The 16,181-nt window shown below is 44.3% G+C and overlaps 1 pseudogene; it reads right to left on the minus strand.

Annotated features, from left to right (window-relative positions):
* Positions 1-12,405: 12,405 nt before the first annotated feature.
* LOC136488167 (uncharacterized) lies at positions 12,406-15,897 on the minus strand (annotated as a pseudogene).
* Between the last annotated feature and the right edge of the window lie 284 nt (positions 15,898-16,181).

The following is a 16,181-nucleotide window of genomic DNA, read 5'->3' on the forward strand; positions in this document are numbered from 1 at the left end:
TGAACCAGCGATCCAAAAGGCAAAGAGACGTCATGCGGGGAACCACCGGGACCGGCTAGGGTTAGGGTTCGCGAAGGTCGGCGAGAATCGACGGCACGGAAAGCACTAGAGCACGGTAGAGGCTCTGGATGAGGTGCTGAAGCAGGGCTCGGGCACTACACCGCTTAGGGCATGAAGAGGATGATGGTGCTGGTACTCGGCGCAGCGGCAGTGACGGCAGCGGGCGGCGCTAGGGCAGTGGAGCACGGCGGCGCGGGTCCGCGGAGGTGCGGTGGTGCACGGCCTCATGAGGCGCGCGGTGGCGCAGCAGGCAGCGAGGCATGGCTGTGCGGCGGTGCTAGGGTTAGGGCACGCTGCGGATGCGGCTTTGGATCAAAGGCGTGGCGGTTATATGGATTCCCCGACGCAACAGAATAGGAAACGAAGAAAGAGTTCATATGCCGCATGAAACCTATTGACTGAACGCTCCGGTGGCAGCGACCGGACGCTGCCACCCAGCATCTGGTTGATTTTAGAGAGTTGCAATTCCTCTAGAATCGCGACCGAACATGTCCGGTGGTCCACGACCAGACGCAACCAGAGTCCGGTCAGTGTTGCCTTGAATGCCTTGTAGCTCGACCAGACGCTGGACATCAACTGACCGGATGCTGAGACGCAGAGTTCGGTCACTCCTTCAGCTCCTGTTCACCTCCTGTGAATTGACCGAATGCTGGACATCAGAGTCCGGTGCAGCGTCCGGTCACTCTTTTTTCAACAAATCTTCAATGATCTTCGCACTGGCCTGTTCCCAATCAATTCCTAACTCAAATAAGATCCAAATAAACACCAATTGAGACTGATGTGAGTGACCTCTCTCAAGCCCTCATATTTTTCAAAATATTTTGCCTTAGGCTATAATTCTTTTTAAGAAAATAGGCAATAAAAGGGCAATATAAGATAAACGACAAAGCAACATTCATGCATATGCAATGCAATACTTGAAAGTAAATCTAGTTGCTTGTCAAGTTTGATCCAAGGTTAAGCTTCTTCACACGCTTTACGGCGGTTATCTTAACCATGTTAGACAAGCCCTATGTGCATTACCAAAGATTAAATATGTTGTATATTACAATGCAATGCAAGGGACAACACAAGCTCATCTTTTAGTGAAGTTACTAAAATCAAGTACATTGAGCTCATTCCGCAATCTACAAAATGTTGTCTCATCTAGCAGTTTAGTGAAGATATCCGCCAATTGATCCTCGGTCCTTACACCTTCTAATGATATATCATTTTTAGCAACATGATCTCTAAGAAAGTGATGGTGGATATCTATGTACTTGGTGCGAGAGTGTTGAACCAGATTATTTGTAAGTTTTACCGCACTTTCATTGTCACACAAAAGAGGTACTTTTTCTAGAACTACACCATAGTCTAGCAAAGTTTGTTTCATATAGAGTATTTGTGCACAACAAGCACCCGCGGTAATGTATTCTGCTTCGGCGGTGGATAAAGACACACTATTTTGTTTCTTGGAGGACCAAGACACAAGTGATCTACCAAGCAAATGGCACCCTCCGGATGTGCTTTTTCTATCAACTTTGCAACCGGCATAATCCGAATCGGAATAGCCAACTAATTCAAATATATCTCCTTTGGGATACCAAAGGCCAATGCTTGGTGTGTGCTTAAGATATCTAAGGATTCTTTTTACGGCAATTAAATGTGTTTCCTTAGGATTAGCTTGAAATCTAGCACACATACACACACTAAACATGATGTCGGGTCTAGATGCGGTTAAATATAACAAGCTACCAATCATAGAACGGTAGAGAGTTTGATCAACCGTGTTACCTCCCTCATCTAGGTCGAGATGACCATTAGTAGGCATTGGTGTCTTGATTGGCTTACATTCATCCATCTTGAATCTCTTGAGAAGATCTTTTGTATATTTCTCTTGAGAGATGAAGATCCCTTCTCTCATTTGCTTGACTTGAAAACCAAGAAAGAATGTAAGCTCTCCAATCATTGACATCTCAAACTCCTTCGACATCAATTCACCAAACTCTTTGCATGAATCTTCATTTGATGATCCAAAGATGATATCATCAACATACACTTGACAAATGAAGATATGCCCATCAAGCTTCTTGGTGAATAGTGTGGTGTCGACCTTCCCAATGGTGAAGCCCTTCTCAATAAGGAAGTCCCGAAGACGCTCATACCAAGCTCTTGGGGCTTGCTTAAGCCCATATAGCGCCTTGGATAACCTATAAACATGATTAGGATATCTAGGGTCTTCAAACCCAGGAGGTTGATCAACATAGACTAGTTCATTAATAAAGCCATTTAAAAATGCACTTTTCACATCCATTTGATAAAGTTTCATTTCATGATGTGATGCATATGCAAGGAGGATACGAATGGCTTCTAATCTTACAACCGGTGCAAAGGTCTCTCCACAATCCAAACCTTCAACTTGTGAGAACCCCTTTGTAACTAGTCTTGCCTTGTTCCTCACAACAACACCTTGATCATCTTGCTTGTTGTGGAACACCCACTTTGTTCCAATGACTCTTGCACCTTTTGGTCGCTCTTCAAGAGTCCAAACTTCATTGCGGGTGAAGTTGTTCAACTCTTCATGCATAGCATTCATCCAATCTAGATCTTCAAGAGCTTCTTCTACCATGGTAGGCTCATAACAAGAGACAAAAGTGTGATGAGCAACAAATGAAGCAAGTTTTTGTGAGCGAGTCATTACACCCTTTGATGGACTCCCTATGATGAGATCTTGTGGATGATCTTGTAGTAGAGGTGTATTTCTTCTATTGACCACTTGAGGGGGAGGTTGTGGAGCATCAACATCTTGTGCTTGTTCCACCATTTGATCATGGGAAACATGAGTGTCTTCATTTTCTACTCTCTCATCTTTATCACCATCTTGTTGCACATTTAGTGAAGAAGGTGGATCAATCACTTGTACATCATCTTCATCATCTTTAGGCTTGATGTCTCCAACCGGAATGTTCTTCATAGCCTCCCTCAATGGTTCATCACCTACATCATCAAGATTCTCATGTGCTCTGTGGGAGCCGTTAGATTCATCAAATTCCACATCATATGTTTCTTCAACCAAGCCGGTGGCATGATTAAATACTCTATATGTTTTGGACTTTGATGAGTAACCAACAAGAAAACTAATATCACAACATCTTTGAAACCTCCCTAGGTGTTGCCGCTTCTTGTAGATGTAGCATTTGCAACCAAACACCCTAAAGAAGGAGATGTCCGGCTTCTTCCCATTGAGCAACTCATAAGGTGTCTTGCCAAGGAACTTTTGAAGGAATAGGCGGTTTGATGCATAGCATGCGGTGTTGATTGCTTCTGCCCATAGAGCTTCAGGGGTGTTGTACTCATCTAGCATTGTTCTTGCAAGAGTGATCAATGTCCGGTTCTTCCTCTCAACTACACCATTTTGTTAAGGAGTATATGTTGCGGAGACCTCATGCTTGATTCCAACTTCATCGCAATAGGCTTCAATGTTTATGTTGTCAAATTCTTTCCCATTGTCACTTATTATCTTCTTGAGCTTCACTTCAAATTCATTTTGTGCTCTCTTGGCAAACTTCTTGAAGCAAGATGCAACTTCGGATTTGTCATGAAGGAAGAATACCCATGTGTATCTTGAATAGTCATCAACAATCACAAGACAATAAAGATTTCCTCCCAAACTCTTGTATGTTGTTGGTCCAAATAAATCCATGTGTAGGAGTTCTAGCACTCTTGTGGTTGACATGAAAGCTTTTGTTGGATGGGTATTTGCAACTTGCTTGCCGGCTTGACATGCACTACAAAGCTTGTCCTTCTCAAACTTCACATCCTTCAACCCTCTCACCAAGTCATTCTTCATTAGCTTCTTGAGTGAGCTCATCCCAACATGAACAAGTCTTCTATGCCATAGCCACCCAAGTGTTGTTTTGGTGAATAGGCAAGTCTTCAAATTTGCATCTTCGGAGGTGAAGTCCACTAGATATAGGTTGTTGTATCTAAATCCTTTGAATATCACTTGATCATCATCCTTCTTGGATACAACAACTTCCTTCTCGATAAACAAACATTGGAAGCCAAGATCACACAATTGCCCAACGGATAGCAAGTTGAAGCTCCATGAAGCAACATATAGTACATTGGAGATAGAATGATCATTTGATATTGCCACTTTGCCCAATCCTTTAACCTTGCCCTTTGAGTTATCTCCAAATGTAATTCTCTCTTGTCCATCTACTTCTTCATCTAGTGAGGTAAACATACGAGGATCACCGGTCATATGTTGTGTGCAACCACTACCAATAACCCAATGACTTCCACCGGTCTTGTAGTTCACCTACACACAAGAGATCAAGCTTTAAAATTTTCTTAGGTCTATTCTTGTTTGGAGATCCTAAGAACATCACTTTCATCTTCCCACTAGAATCCTTTCTAAGCATGTAATGAGCAATGAAGGCAAAAGGTCTAGCATGCTTGGGCAAGGGTTGTGGTGGTGGAGTTTGGCACTCATGAGCAAAGTGGCCTTCTTGTCCACACTCAAAGCATCTCTTTGGCTTTGGCTTGTTGTGTTGTTGAGCTTGAGCCTTCTTCTCTTGGTTTTCCAAGTAGCCAATACCACTTCTATCCATCTTCATGACGGTGTTCATAAGTAGCTCACTTTGAAGATGCTTGCCTCTTGCAAACTTGCTCAATCCAATCTTGAGATGCTCTTTCTCTAACTTGAGCTTCTTATTTTCTTCCTTTAGAGCATCATTGTTTTTCTCTTCCTTGAGCTTTTTGTTCTCTTATTTGAGCTTCTCATTCTCAAGGATCAACTCTTCATCATGATCAAGAGTTTCTAGCACAATGGTGTTGTGGCTTTTGATCTCTTCAAGATCTTTCTTGAGCTTTGCATTGTCATTCTTGAGCTTGACAAACTCATCATAGTCATCGGCCTCAACCACTTGCTTGTCCTTGCTACTAGAACTTTGCTCAATGCTCTCAATAATAAAATCATCACATGATGTAGCTATATCAATCTTAACAATATTGTTAGTAGCATCATGTGGCTCATTGGATAAGAATTCTTGAGCAATAAGAAGATTATCATGATTCTTTTAGTTTGTTGTGGCTAGTGATAAGCTCATTGTGCATCCTCTCAAGTTTATCATGTTTATCTTTAAGCTCTTTCTTAGAAGATTTGAGCTCCTTGAGTTTGGATGACATAGCATCATTTGCTTCTCTAAGCTCAACATTAGCCTTTTCTACTATATCACATTTGGCTAAGAGAGAATCATTTTTAGCATCTAGCTTTTCATTCTTAGGTCTAGTCTTTATGATGATCTTAGTATATTGTTTTAGCAATTTAGCAAGCTCATCATAAGTAGGTGATTCATATTCATCATCACTATCACTATCATCGTCACTAGCATGTTCATCATCGCTACTATCATCATCTTTTGATACCTTGCATTCACCCTTGGCCATAAGGCATAGGTGTGTAGAGGATGATGATGGTGGTGGCGGTGAAGATGATGAAGAATCAATAGCAATAGCGACCACCTTCTCGTTGTCACTATCATCATCGGATGATCCACTAGATGAATCAATGTCCGTGAGCCAATCACCGACGATGTATGCCTTTCCACTCTTCTTCTTGTGGAAGTCCTTCTTCTTGCCATCTCTCTTCTTGTATGGCTTGTTTTTCTTTTTCTCTTCTTCTTCTTTATTACTTGAGTCATCTTTCTTGCCCTAGTATTTGTTCTTGAACTTGTCTTTCTTGGGTTTGGTGCATTGGTGTGCTAGATGACCAAGTTCACCATAATTGAAGCAATCCATTTTGGAAATTGGCTTCCTTCTTGAGCGAGTGAAGAACTTCTTCTTCTTGCCATCGAACTTGATGCCACTCTTGTTGAGCTTCTTTAGCATCTTGGTGGTCTTCTTCACCATGAGAGCAAGACATTCATCATCATCTTCTTCATCACTTGAGCTCTCATACTCAAGTCTTGCTTTGCCCTTCTCTTGACTAGCTTTGAATGCTAAGTCCTTCTCTTTCTTCTTGGTAGAGGATGAGCCATCTTGAGGTGTGAGGTGCATATACATCTCATGACCATTGATCTTTCCCAAGATTTGTGTCGGTGTAGAGGTGGAAAGATCACCTTGATGAAGCACAGTCACAATATGGCCATATTTGTCAATGGGGAGGACACTCAAGATTTTTCTTACAACGTCGGATGGTTGCATTTGAGTAAGTCCAAGCCCATTGACTTCTTCTACAAGAACATTCAAACATGAATACATCTCATTAGCACTTTCTTTTGGAAGCGTCTCAAAAGAGTTAAGCTTTTTAATGACAAGATGATAGCGTTCCTCACGCTCACTCTTTGTTCCCTCATGGAGCGCACAAACGTCCGACCATAGTGCATGGGTGTCTTTGTGGTTCCTTACGCGGTTGAACACATCTTTGCAAAGACCTCTAAATATGGTGTTTCGAGCCTTTGCATTCCATTTTTCATAGTTCACCTAATCGCCTTGTAGGTGTGCGGCATCCCGAGGTTTTGGGAAGCCTTGTGAGGCGGCTCTAAATATCCCAACATCTAGAGCTTCTAGATACGCCTCCATGCGGATTTTCCAATAAGGAAAATCATCCCCCTCAAAGATAGGAGGAGGTCTATCCCCGTGAGACATCTTGCTCTAAGCGGTTAAGCTTAAAAATATGAGCACAAGGCTCTGATACCAATTGAAAGGATCAAGATGCCCAAGAGGGGGGGTGAATTGGGCTAATTCTAAATTTCTTTGCAATAATCAAATCCAACGGTTAGCCCAATTAACCCCTTGTGCCTAGAAAAGTGTTTCTATTGATCTAATGCACAAAAGACTTGCAACCTAAGTTCCACTCCTACTCTAGCATGGCAATTCTATGAATGTAAGGACAAGTATTGAATTGCTCAAAGTAAATGCTTAAAGTAAATAGAGAAGGAGGAACGCGGCGATGTTTTGCCGAGGTATCGGATAGTCGCCACTCCCCACTAGTCCTCGTTGGAGCACCCGCGCAAGGGTGTAGCTCCCCCTTGATCCGCGTAAGGATCAAGTGCTCTCTACGGCTTGATTCTTGGACACTCCATCGCGGTGAATCACCCACAACCGCTCACAACTTGAGTTGGGTCATCCACAAGCTCCGCCGGATAATCACCAAACTCCCAATCACCACCAAGCCATCTAGGTGATGGCGATCACCAAGAGTAACAAGCACGAACACTCACTTGACCATGACAAGCCTAATGAGAAGGGTGGATGCACACTTTGCTACTCTTGCTTTCACTAATGAGGTCTCACTCTTGGATTAGCAAATCACAAACACCTCACTAGGACCTTGCTCTTCTTGGCACTCACAAACGTGTTTCTCAGCTGTTGGAATGAGCAAAAGTACCCCCTCACACGAAGGGAGCAAGTATTTATAACATGGGCTGAAAAACAAACCGTTATGTGCCTCTGCGGGGTGACCAGACGCTCCGGTCAGTTCTCCCCGAAATCTAGTTTTTAAGTATTGACCGGACGCTGGCCAGCGTCCGGTCATCACTGACCGGACATGGCCGGTCACAATTTACCCTCACTAGAACCTTACTGTTGTCGACCGGACACTGGACCCCCAGAGTCCGGTCAGTACTGACCGGACGCGTCCGGTTGCACATTTTCTCCTCTGGAACCTTACTGGAGTCGACCGGACATTGGACCTTCAGCGTCCGGTCACTCACTCTCAGCGTCCGGTCATGCCAGACGCAATCTCCTTGGTCCAATGAATTGACCGGACCCAGAGCCAGCATTCGGTCAAACCGAAGCCAGCGTCCGGTCAGTATCTGACCCTCCATTCACTTCCAACTCTTGATCATATGTGAATGAAGTTTGCTCCATTGGATCTAAGGGCTATTTTGGAGCTACCTAGAGCTAGACTTAGCAAGTGTGCACCACACCTAACTCACTAGACTCACCTAGGTCAAGCTACCCGTCCATACCCCCCTTAATAGTACGGCCAAAGGAAAAACAAAGTCCTAAACTACTCTAAGTGTCTCTCCAACTCCAATTGACACTTAGAACTAGTCATCCTTAACCTTGTCGTCCATCCCTTGAAAACCGAAATGATTTCCATCGTAGGGGCATGAACACCATGATTGCCCAATCGATCTCCATTACCATTACCTAACTTAATTGCCTCTGCAAAACACACGTTAGTCATAGTAATCACGTATTGTCATTAATCACGAAACCCAACTAGGGGCCTAGATGCTTTCAAGGGGAAAGACCCTCCCCCCACTGTGGACGACGCCAAGGAGAAGGACAATGGCTTTCTAATGCCAGACGGCTACCTTATGATCTTTAGAGGATCAGCGGCCTACGACTCCAAACGCCGCTAGAAGGTCGCGCGCCGTGAAGTCTACACGGCCCAACCGGCCACTCCTCCCTTCCTCCGATGGTCGGAGTCCGCCATAACCTTCGATCGGGCCGACCATCCGGATACCGTCCCGTACCCAGGAAGATATCCGCTTGTGGTTGACCCAATCATCGGCCCAAAGAGACTCACCAAAGTATTAATGGACGGAGGCAGCGACCTCAAAATCATGTACGCAAATACACTCGATGAGATGGGCATCGACCGGACGTGCCTCCGCCCAACCCGAGCGCCTTTCCATGGCATCATGCCCAGGAAGTAGGCCTTGCAACTCGGGCAGATTGATCTGCCCGTTACCTTTGCGGATCAGTTCAATTACAGGACTGAGACCCTCACCTTCGAGGTGGTTAGGTTCCCCGAAACCTTCCATGCCATTCTAGGACGTCCATGCTACGCGAAGTTCATGGCCATTCCCAACTATACATACCTCAAGCTGAAGATGCCGGGCCCCCATGGGGTCATCACCATCGGCACCTCCTTCCAGTGGGCCTACGAGTGCGACGTTGAGTGTTGTGGCCACGCCACAGCGATCGTCGCCTCCGGAGAGCTTGCCGCCCTCAAGGAGGAGGTCGCCGAAGAAGTGCCGGACATGAAGAAATTGACCGAGTCGTTCGAATTGATAGAGGGCTTCAAGGAGGTCCTCATGGATCCCAGCCGCTCTGAGGGTAAAACGGTACGCATTGGTACCACACTTTCCTCTTAATAGGAAAGCGCGCTCATCGACTTTCTCCACGACAACAAAGACATCTTTGCATGGAAACCCTCGGATATGCCATGCATTCCAAGGGAGGTCATCGAGCATACCCTGAAGATCAATCTAGGCTCCAAGCCAGTGAAGCAATGCCTATGTCGCTTTGACGAGGAGAAGCGTAGGGTCATCGGTGAAGAGATAGCAAAACTATCGGCTACCGGATTCATCAAGGAAGTATACCACCCAGAGTGGTTAGGCAATCCCATTCTTGTACGAAAGAAGAGTGGGAAATGGAGGATGTGTGTAGACTATATGGGTCTCAACAAGGCATGCCCAAAGGATCTGTTTCCTTTACCATGCATAGACCAAATAGTCGACTCTACCTCGGGGTGCGAAACCCTCTGTTTCCTTGATGCGTACTCCGGCTACCATCAAATCATGATGAAAGAGTCCGACCAGCTCACGATGTCTTTCATCACCCCCTTCGGATCATTCTGCTACGTTTCAATGCCATTCGGACTAAAGAATGCTGGGGCTACATACCAGCGCTGTATGCTCAGATGCTTCGGGAACCTCATCGGGCGGACCATTCAGCCCTACGTTGATGACGTCGTAGTTAAGTCCAAACGGGCTGACCACCTCATTGATGATCTTGAGCAAACCTTTGCAAAACTCCGGGCGAATGGCATCAAACTCAATCCTGAGAAGTGTGTTTTCGGGGTCCCGAGGGGCATGCTGCTCGGCTTCATTGTCTCCGAGCGTGGCATCGAAGCCAACCCGAAGAAGATTTCGGCCATCACAAGGATGGGCCTGATTCAGAATATAAAGGGGGTTCAGGGAATCATAGGGTGCCTCGCCACCGTCAATCGATTCATCTCGCGCCTCGGCGAACAAGGTCTCCCCCTTTATTGACTCTTGAAGAAAGCCAACCGCTTCGAGTGGAAGTCCGAGGCCCAGGAGGCACTTGACATGGTCAAGCTACTTCTGACGAGGCCCCCGATCCTAGTCCCTCCAAGCGACGGAGAATCCCTCCTGCTATACATAGCGGACACCACGCAAGTGGTCAGCATCGCCCTAGTAGTAGAGTGGGAGGAAGAGGGGCACGCCCTCAAGGTGCAGCGCCCCGTGTACTTCATCAGCGAGGTACTATCTGACTCCAAGACCCACTACTCCCAAATCCAGAAGCTCCACTACAAGAAATCCTTCTTTCTATGACAAAAATCCACATGACGGGGCAAATTTTGGTCATATAATATATCATAATATGACGCAAAAGTCTATAGCGTCATAAAATCAGAACAGCCATAACTATTTATGACGACACTATTTTTTTTTGTCACATAAAGGTACCAAGTATCGTCACAAAATGTAAGTCTCCAGGAGCTGGTTGACAATGGTGTTTTATGACGATATGTGTTGTTTTTATGTGACGGCTTTGGAGCATCACTGTTTGTTATTTCAAACATGATGGACCCAACGTCAATATACCCCCAATTGGAGGTGGACCCTTGACCCCTCTCCGTTGACTAGTTTCATTCCCCATTTCCCCAACTGAAGACGACAGCGGGCGGCCTCTGGGCGGACCAGCTACCCATCTCCCTAACTGATGGTGCGGCCGCCTCTAGGCAGAGTGCTGCTGGTGGCCGGTCTCTGGGCGGAGCCAACTCCCCAACTAATGACGTGGTGGCCTCTGGGCAGAGCCAGCGCGCAGATCCATTGCAAGCCCGCTCGGTGGAGCGCGGATCTCCGGTGATTGGCGGTGACTCCATCTCGTTGGTCGGCGACGTGCTCCTAGTCCCCAGGTGCGCCATTGTGGTAGTGCCACCCTCATCCACCTCCCCATTCCCCCTCCGTTGCCTTTCCCCGTTGCTCACCTCCCCCCTTTCCAGTTGATGTGTGAGGCCTAATCAATCCCTGCTCCCTCAAGTTCTCATGTCACAGGTGTCGTCATCTACCGCTCGTACTCGGCGGTCAAGCGTAGCTAGGGTTTCCCAGCAACCTACACCCCTTGCTATTGTTGTTGTAGTGCCTCCACCCGCTGCTGTCGAGCTGCAGGTGCTGATTGATGTTGTGACCGGGTTGCTATTGATAATGTGCCCTAATTGCAAGGACGTGAGGGTGTTTGCTGCCACTACCACGCAGTATGAGTATAACATTGGAAGGAGATTTTTCAAGTGCCCTAGGAAGAACTATTGAAATGTCAATGTTATAATCATTTTGCATTGCCCAAATTTCATTCTTGTTTGAATGGGCATGCCTGAGAATGGTAGTGTTTTTAGCATTTAGTGGCTGCACTATTGATGTTAATTTGCCTGTTGTTTTAATTTGGATGCAGGGGACATGTACTAGGTATTGGTTCGAGGAAGAATATGTGGTGTTCCTTCATGATATTGGTTATCTACTGTCAGCTTCCTCGACCATTGCAGTAGCTTCGACAACAGAAGTTCCTGAGCTGGTGGAAAAATTGATAGCTTAGAGCAGAATCTGAACTAGTTGAAGGAAATGGTTGGCAAGAACAGGGAAGGCATGGGAAGCTGTATTTGTCTTGTGTGTGGCTGTCTGAATGTAACATTCTTGGTGTTGGCCATCCTTTTGGTTGTAACTGTAGCGTTGAAGTAGGCAATGATGATGAAGTAGGACATGTTGTGAAGTAGGTTGGATATGTTGGTCACACTTGATATGCTTTTGGCTATGATGATGAAGTAGGCTAGGACATGTTGTATTGAACCTGTTATCCAGGATGTATTTGCAGTTGGTATGAAATATGTGCCTTTGTGATGCTGTACATCTCTTGTGTGCATGGATATGTAACCTGTCTGTGTGATGAAATATGCACCTTTGTGATGTATGTTGGAATTAAACATCCCTTTTTGCTTTGATGTGTAACCTATGTGTGATGAATTTTTGGCAGCATGTATGTAACTTCTAGCATATATATCATGATAGATCCTGTAATTTCCATGACACTATCAGGTTGTCATAAAAACCCAAAATGTTTGTAGTATATATCATCTCAATGAATTCTGGGCACCATATAACATATCCATGATATTTTGGCAGCATATAGCCTGTATGTAACTTCCAATAGGTTACATGTGCATAGAATAGAATTCATAAATCAAGTTTAACATTGAAACAAAATCATTGCATACAAGGTCTTACAATTTCATAATTTAGATACAAATTTCAATGGCATAATTCAGATACAACAGAATCACTAACAGAAGTTCATGGTTCACAAATAGCTCTAGAAATGCAAAGGCTAGTCATCATCATTGTCTTCTTTTGATATGTTGTCTTCATCTGGACTATGGTACTCAAGAAAGGTTTCATCTTCATCTTCATCTTCGCCGTCTGTTTCATTACCTTGAGCTGTATGTTGATGTCCACAGATGCTCTCGACAAGGTCTCTACTAATAGGGCTGCTTGGTTGATTGTCCATGTGCAACAAATCCATATTAGGATAAATGTCTCCCACTGTACCATCTCTGGACGAAGTATTCTCCTCTTGGTATGCCTCCTGACATCTCATCTGTACTTGTTCATGGATTGGTTGCTTTCCGTCGGACTCTTCAACATCAAATATATGTCAGTGGCCAAATTCTTGTACCACTCGCCAAGATGAGCCGAACTTTGTATCTTCCAAGAAAAATACTTGTGAAGCTTCTATGGCTAGAATGAAAGGATCATTCTTATACCATCGGCCTTCGATGTTAATGCTCTTGAAGTAACCATCATCTTTCATTTGGTATGTCCTTCCCACAAGATTGTACCATTCACACCGTAATAAGATAACAGATCTATCTCCTTTACTGTTCTTAGTGTAACTCAACTCAATAATGTCTCTGATTGTCCCATAGTAGTCAATAGTGACATCATTGTGATCCCCTGCAGTCTTGATGGTGGAGTTTTGTGTTTTCCTATGTGCCTCACGAACCATAGTGTGGTACCGTACCCCATTGATTATACAAGCTATGTATGATCGCACACGCCTATCCGGTCGACATGCGAGTGAGTACAAGTCTTCATCAACATTTGTTGTGCCTTCGTAATTCAATCTGGTAATCTACAGGAAAACACAGAGAATTGGTGATTTTTGAAAATTTATTGTACCATAAATGATTCACTCAGGTTGTAAAAGTTGCACGCACATGTTTCTCAAACCATGCAGCAAAGTGTGTTGATATCATTTTTTCAATATTATTGACCTGTTGTTGTTCCAATTGGGCTCTATACATTCTGTAAAGGAAGTAGTTAATTAGTTTATTGTGAGACTAATATTGACTAAAATTGGCATAAATAAAATGACAACAATTACTCACTCTTTGTATTCATCAACCTCTTCGCAGTTATTTAGAACAAACCAAACCATGGAGTCATAGTCTTTATCTTCGTAATGAAGTGTTGAAGCACCCAACAGGTTAATACCATGACAAAAAATAGAGTAACCATTGGGTGACATGTTATGTTCTGCATCTAAGTTTCTTTCAGGCCTAGTGAACCTAGTAAAAATGTCACTGAAATATGTTGAGCACTGGGTCATACACTCATATGCGGTGTATGCCTCTGCAACAGATCCTTCAGGTCTTGCTTTATTGCGGATGAAACGCTTAAAGGTGCCCAATCTTCTCTCAACGGGATACATCCATCCATACTAAACTGGTCCCCTAAGGAGTGCCTCATCTGGTAAGTGTACTGCTAGGTGAACCATAACATCGAAGAATGCAGGAGGATAAATTTTCTCTAGCTTGCAAAGGATAATTACAATATCGTCCTTCATCTGGTGTAGTGCATCAACCTTTAGAGTTTTTTAGCAAAGTTGTCTAAAAAACCTACCCAATTCAGCAATTACTTCATATACGTCTTTCCGCACCAAACCATGAAGGCCAGCTGGTAAAATACACTACAACAGTATATGACAGTCATGTGTTTTCAGCCCATGCATTGTTCCTCCCTCCATATTGACACATCTTGATATATTAGAAGCATAGCCATCTGGAAATTTAACATTGCTCACAAACTGCAAGAACTTCTTCTTTGCTTCTAGTGTTAGAACGTAACAAGCTTTGGGCTTTGAGGACGAATTACCAGTGTCTTCCTACAAATGAAGCTCTTTTCTTATACCTCTGTCTTCCAAATCTAGTCTAGCAACGATTGTGTCCTTTGTCTTGTTCGGAATATTAAGTAGAGTTGACAAAATGTTTTTCTCTATGTGCATAACATCAAGGTTGTACTACAACTTCAATTTTGACCAGTATGGCAAATCATACAATCTAACCTTCAGATGCCATACTGGTTCTCCATTATGACGTCGTTTTCTTGATTTTGGCTTATCTGGATTTTTGCCTGGAACATAGCAAACTTCATCCAACCTTGCCATAACCTCATATGCACTAAATTTCCTTGGCTGCTCTCTAGTTTCATGGTGGCCATCGAAAGATCTGTTTTTTCAGGGATGGTCGTTTGGGAGGAAACGTCTATGGCCTATGAAACCAATTTTGTTTCTCAGGCATTCGGAGCATGGATTCTCATCATAGTGCACACATGTGAAGTAACCCCTAGTAGTTATGCCTGGCATGGTGCCTAATGCAGGGTAGTCATTGATTCCCCATAGAATCGCTGCACGCAGACTGAATTCTTTGCCTTCATATGCATCATAAGTAGGGACACCTTCCCAAAGAGTTAGCATGTCTGCTATCAAAGGCTGCATGAACACATGGAAATCTTTACCCAGTGATTTTTTGCCTAGAATTATTAAAGCAAGCATATAATTGGATTGGTCCATACACATCCATGGTGGAAAATTGTATGGAACCATTATCACTGGCCAGATGCTGTATGAATTGGTCATCTGACCAAATGGGTTGAATCCATTAGTAGCAATGGCTAACCTCAAACTACGGGGATCATCTGCAAAAGACTTGAAAGTATTATCAAATTCTTTCCAAGCTTCTCCATCAGCAGGATGTCTCATTTCATTCTCAACTGGTGCCCTCTTTTCCTTGTGCCATCTTGCATACTATGCCTGCTGCTTTGAGATAAAAAGCCTTCGAAGGCGTGGAATTATTGGAAAGTAACAGAGGACCTTGTGAGGAACTTTCTTTTTGCCCTCCTTGTTCACTTTCCATCTTGTGAAGCCACAAATTGGGCAATGATCATCGTCTTCATGGTCCTTCCAAAATAAGGCACAATCATACTTGCACACATCAATACAAACATAACCAAAACCAAGCTTCCGAAGTAGAGCTTTCATTTCGTTATAGGACTTAGGGAGGCCTGTCACATTCGTCAAATATGTCAAAAGCAACTCAAGGAAAGCATCGAACCCAGAATTTGTTATTCGATTGTACACTTTTATATGCAGCAGTTTAATAATGAAAGTAAGCCTAGATTCCTCGGTGCAACCTGGATAAAGCTCACGCTTTGCCTCTTCCATGATTTCTTTATATAAGTTACCACCAAAGCCATGACTTGCTGTAGTGTGCAAATCTTGAATCAACCCCCGAACTCCCCGTGCACTATCTTCTATGACATCTTTAGCTTGTCCTTCCTCATCAAGTGTTGCCTTGTCATTTCCCTCCCATGACATATCTTCAGGTACAACAGTGAGTTCTCCATCATCATCTTGTTCAACCTCATTATCTCCCTCTCCATGGTCAATCCACCTTGTATAGGACCTAGACATACCATTGATTTCGATATCCTCCTGTACCTCATCTTGGCTTTTTCTATTTGGTTCAGGCATTTTCGGCATGGGCACTTGATTTTCTCATCTGCACTATATCTACTTTTGACAAGTTCCATGAATTGTGCAACATCAGACAAATAGGGCACAATAAATGGGGCACTGTTATAAATCCAGCTTCTATCCATCTCAACCTAGGCGGTGTTGTTGCTGGTCAAGGGGAGGGGGCCGAGGCAGCAGATGCGGGAGCAGGTGGCTTGGCTGGCCAGGCTCCAGCTAGGGTGGACGGCCAGGCTCCACCATGGGTGGCCGGCGCGGCACTAGCAAGTGTGGCCGATGTAGGCTCCATTCTC

The sequence above is a fragment of the Miscanthus floridulus genome, chromosome 10 (assembly GCF_019320115.1).
Source record: "Miscanthus floridulus cultivar M001 chromosome 10, ASM1932011v1, whole genome shotgun sequence".
Lineage (NCBI taxonomy): Eukaryota > Viridiplantae > Streptophyta > Magnoliopsida > Poales > Poaceae > Miscanthus > Miscanthus floridulus.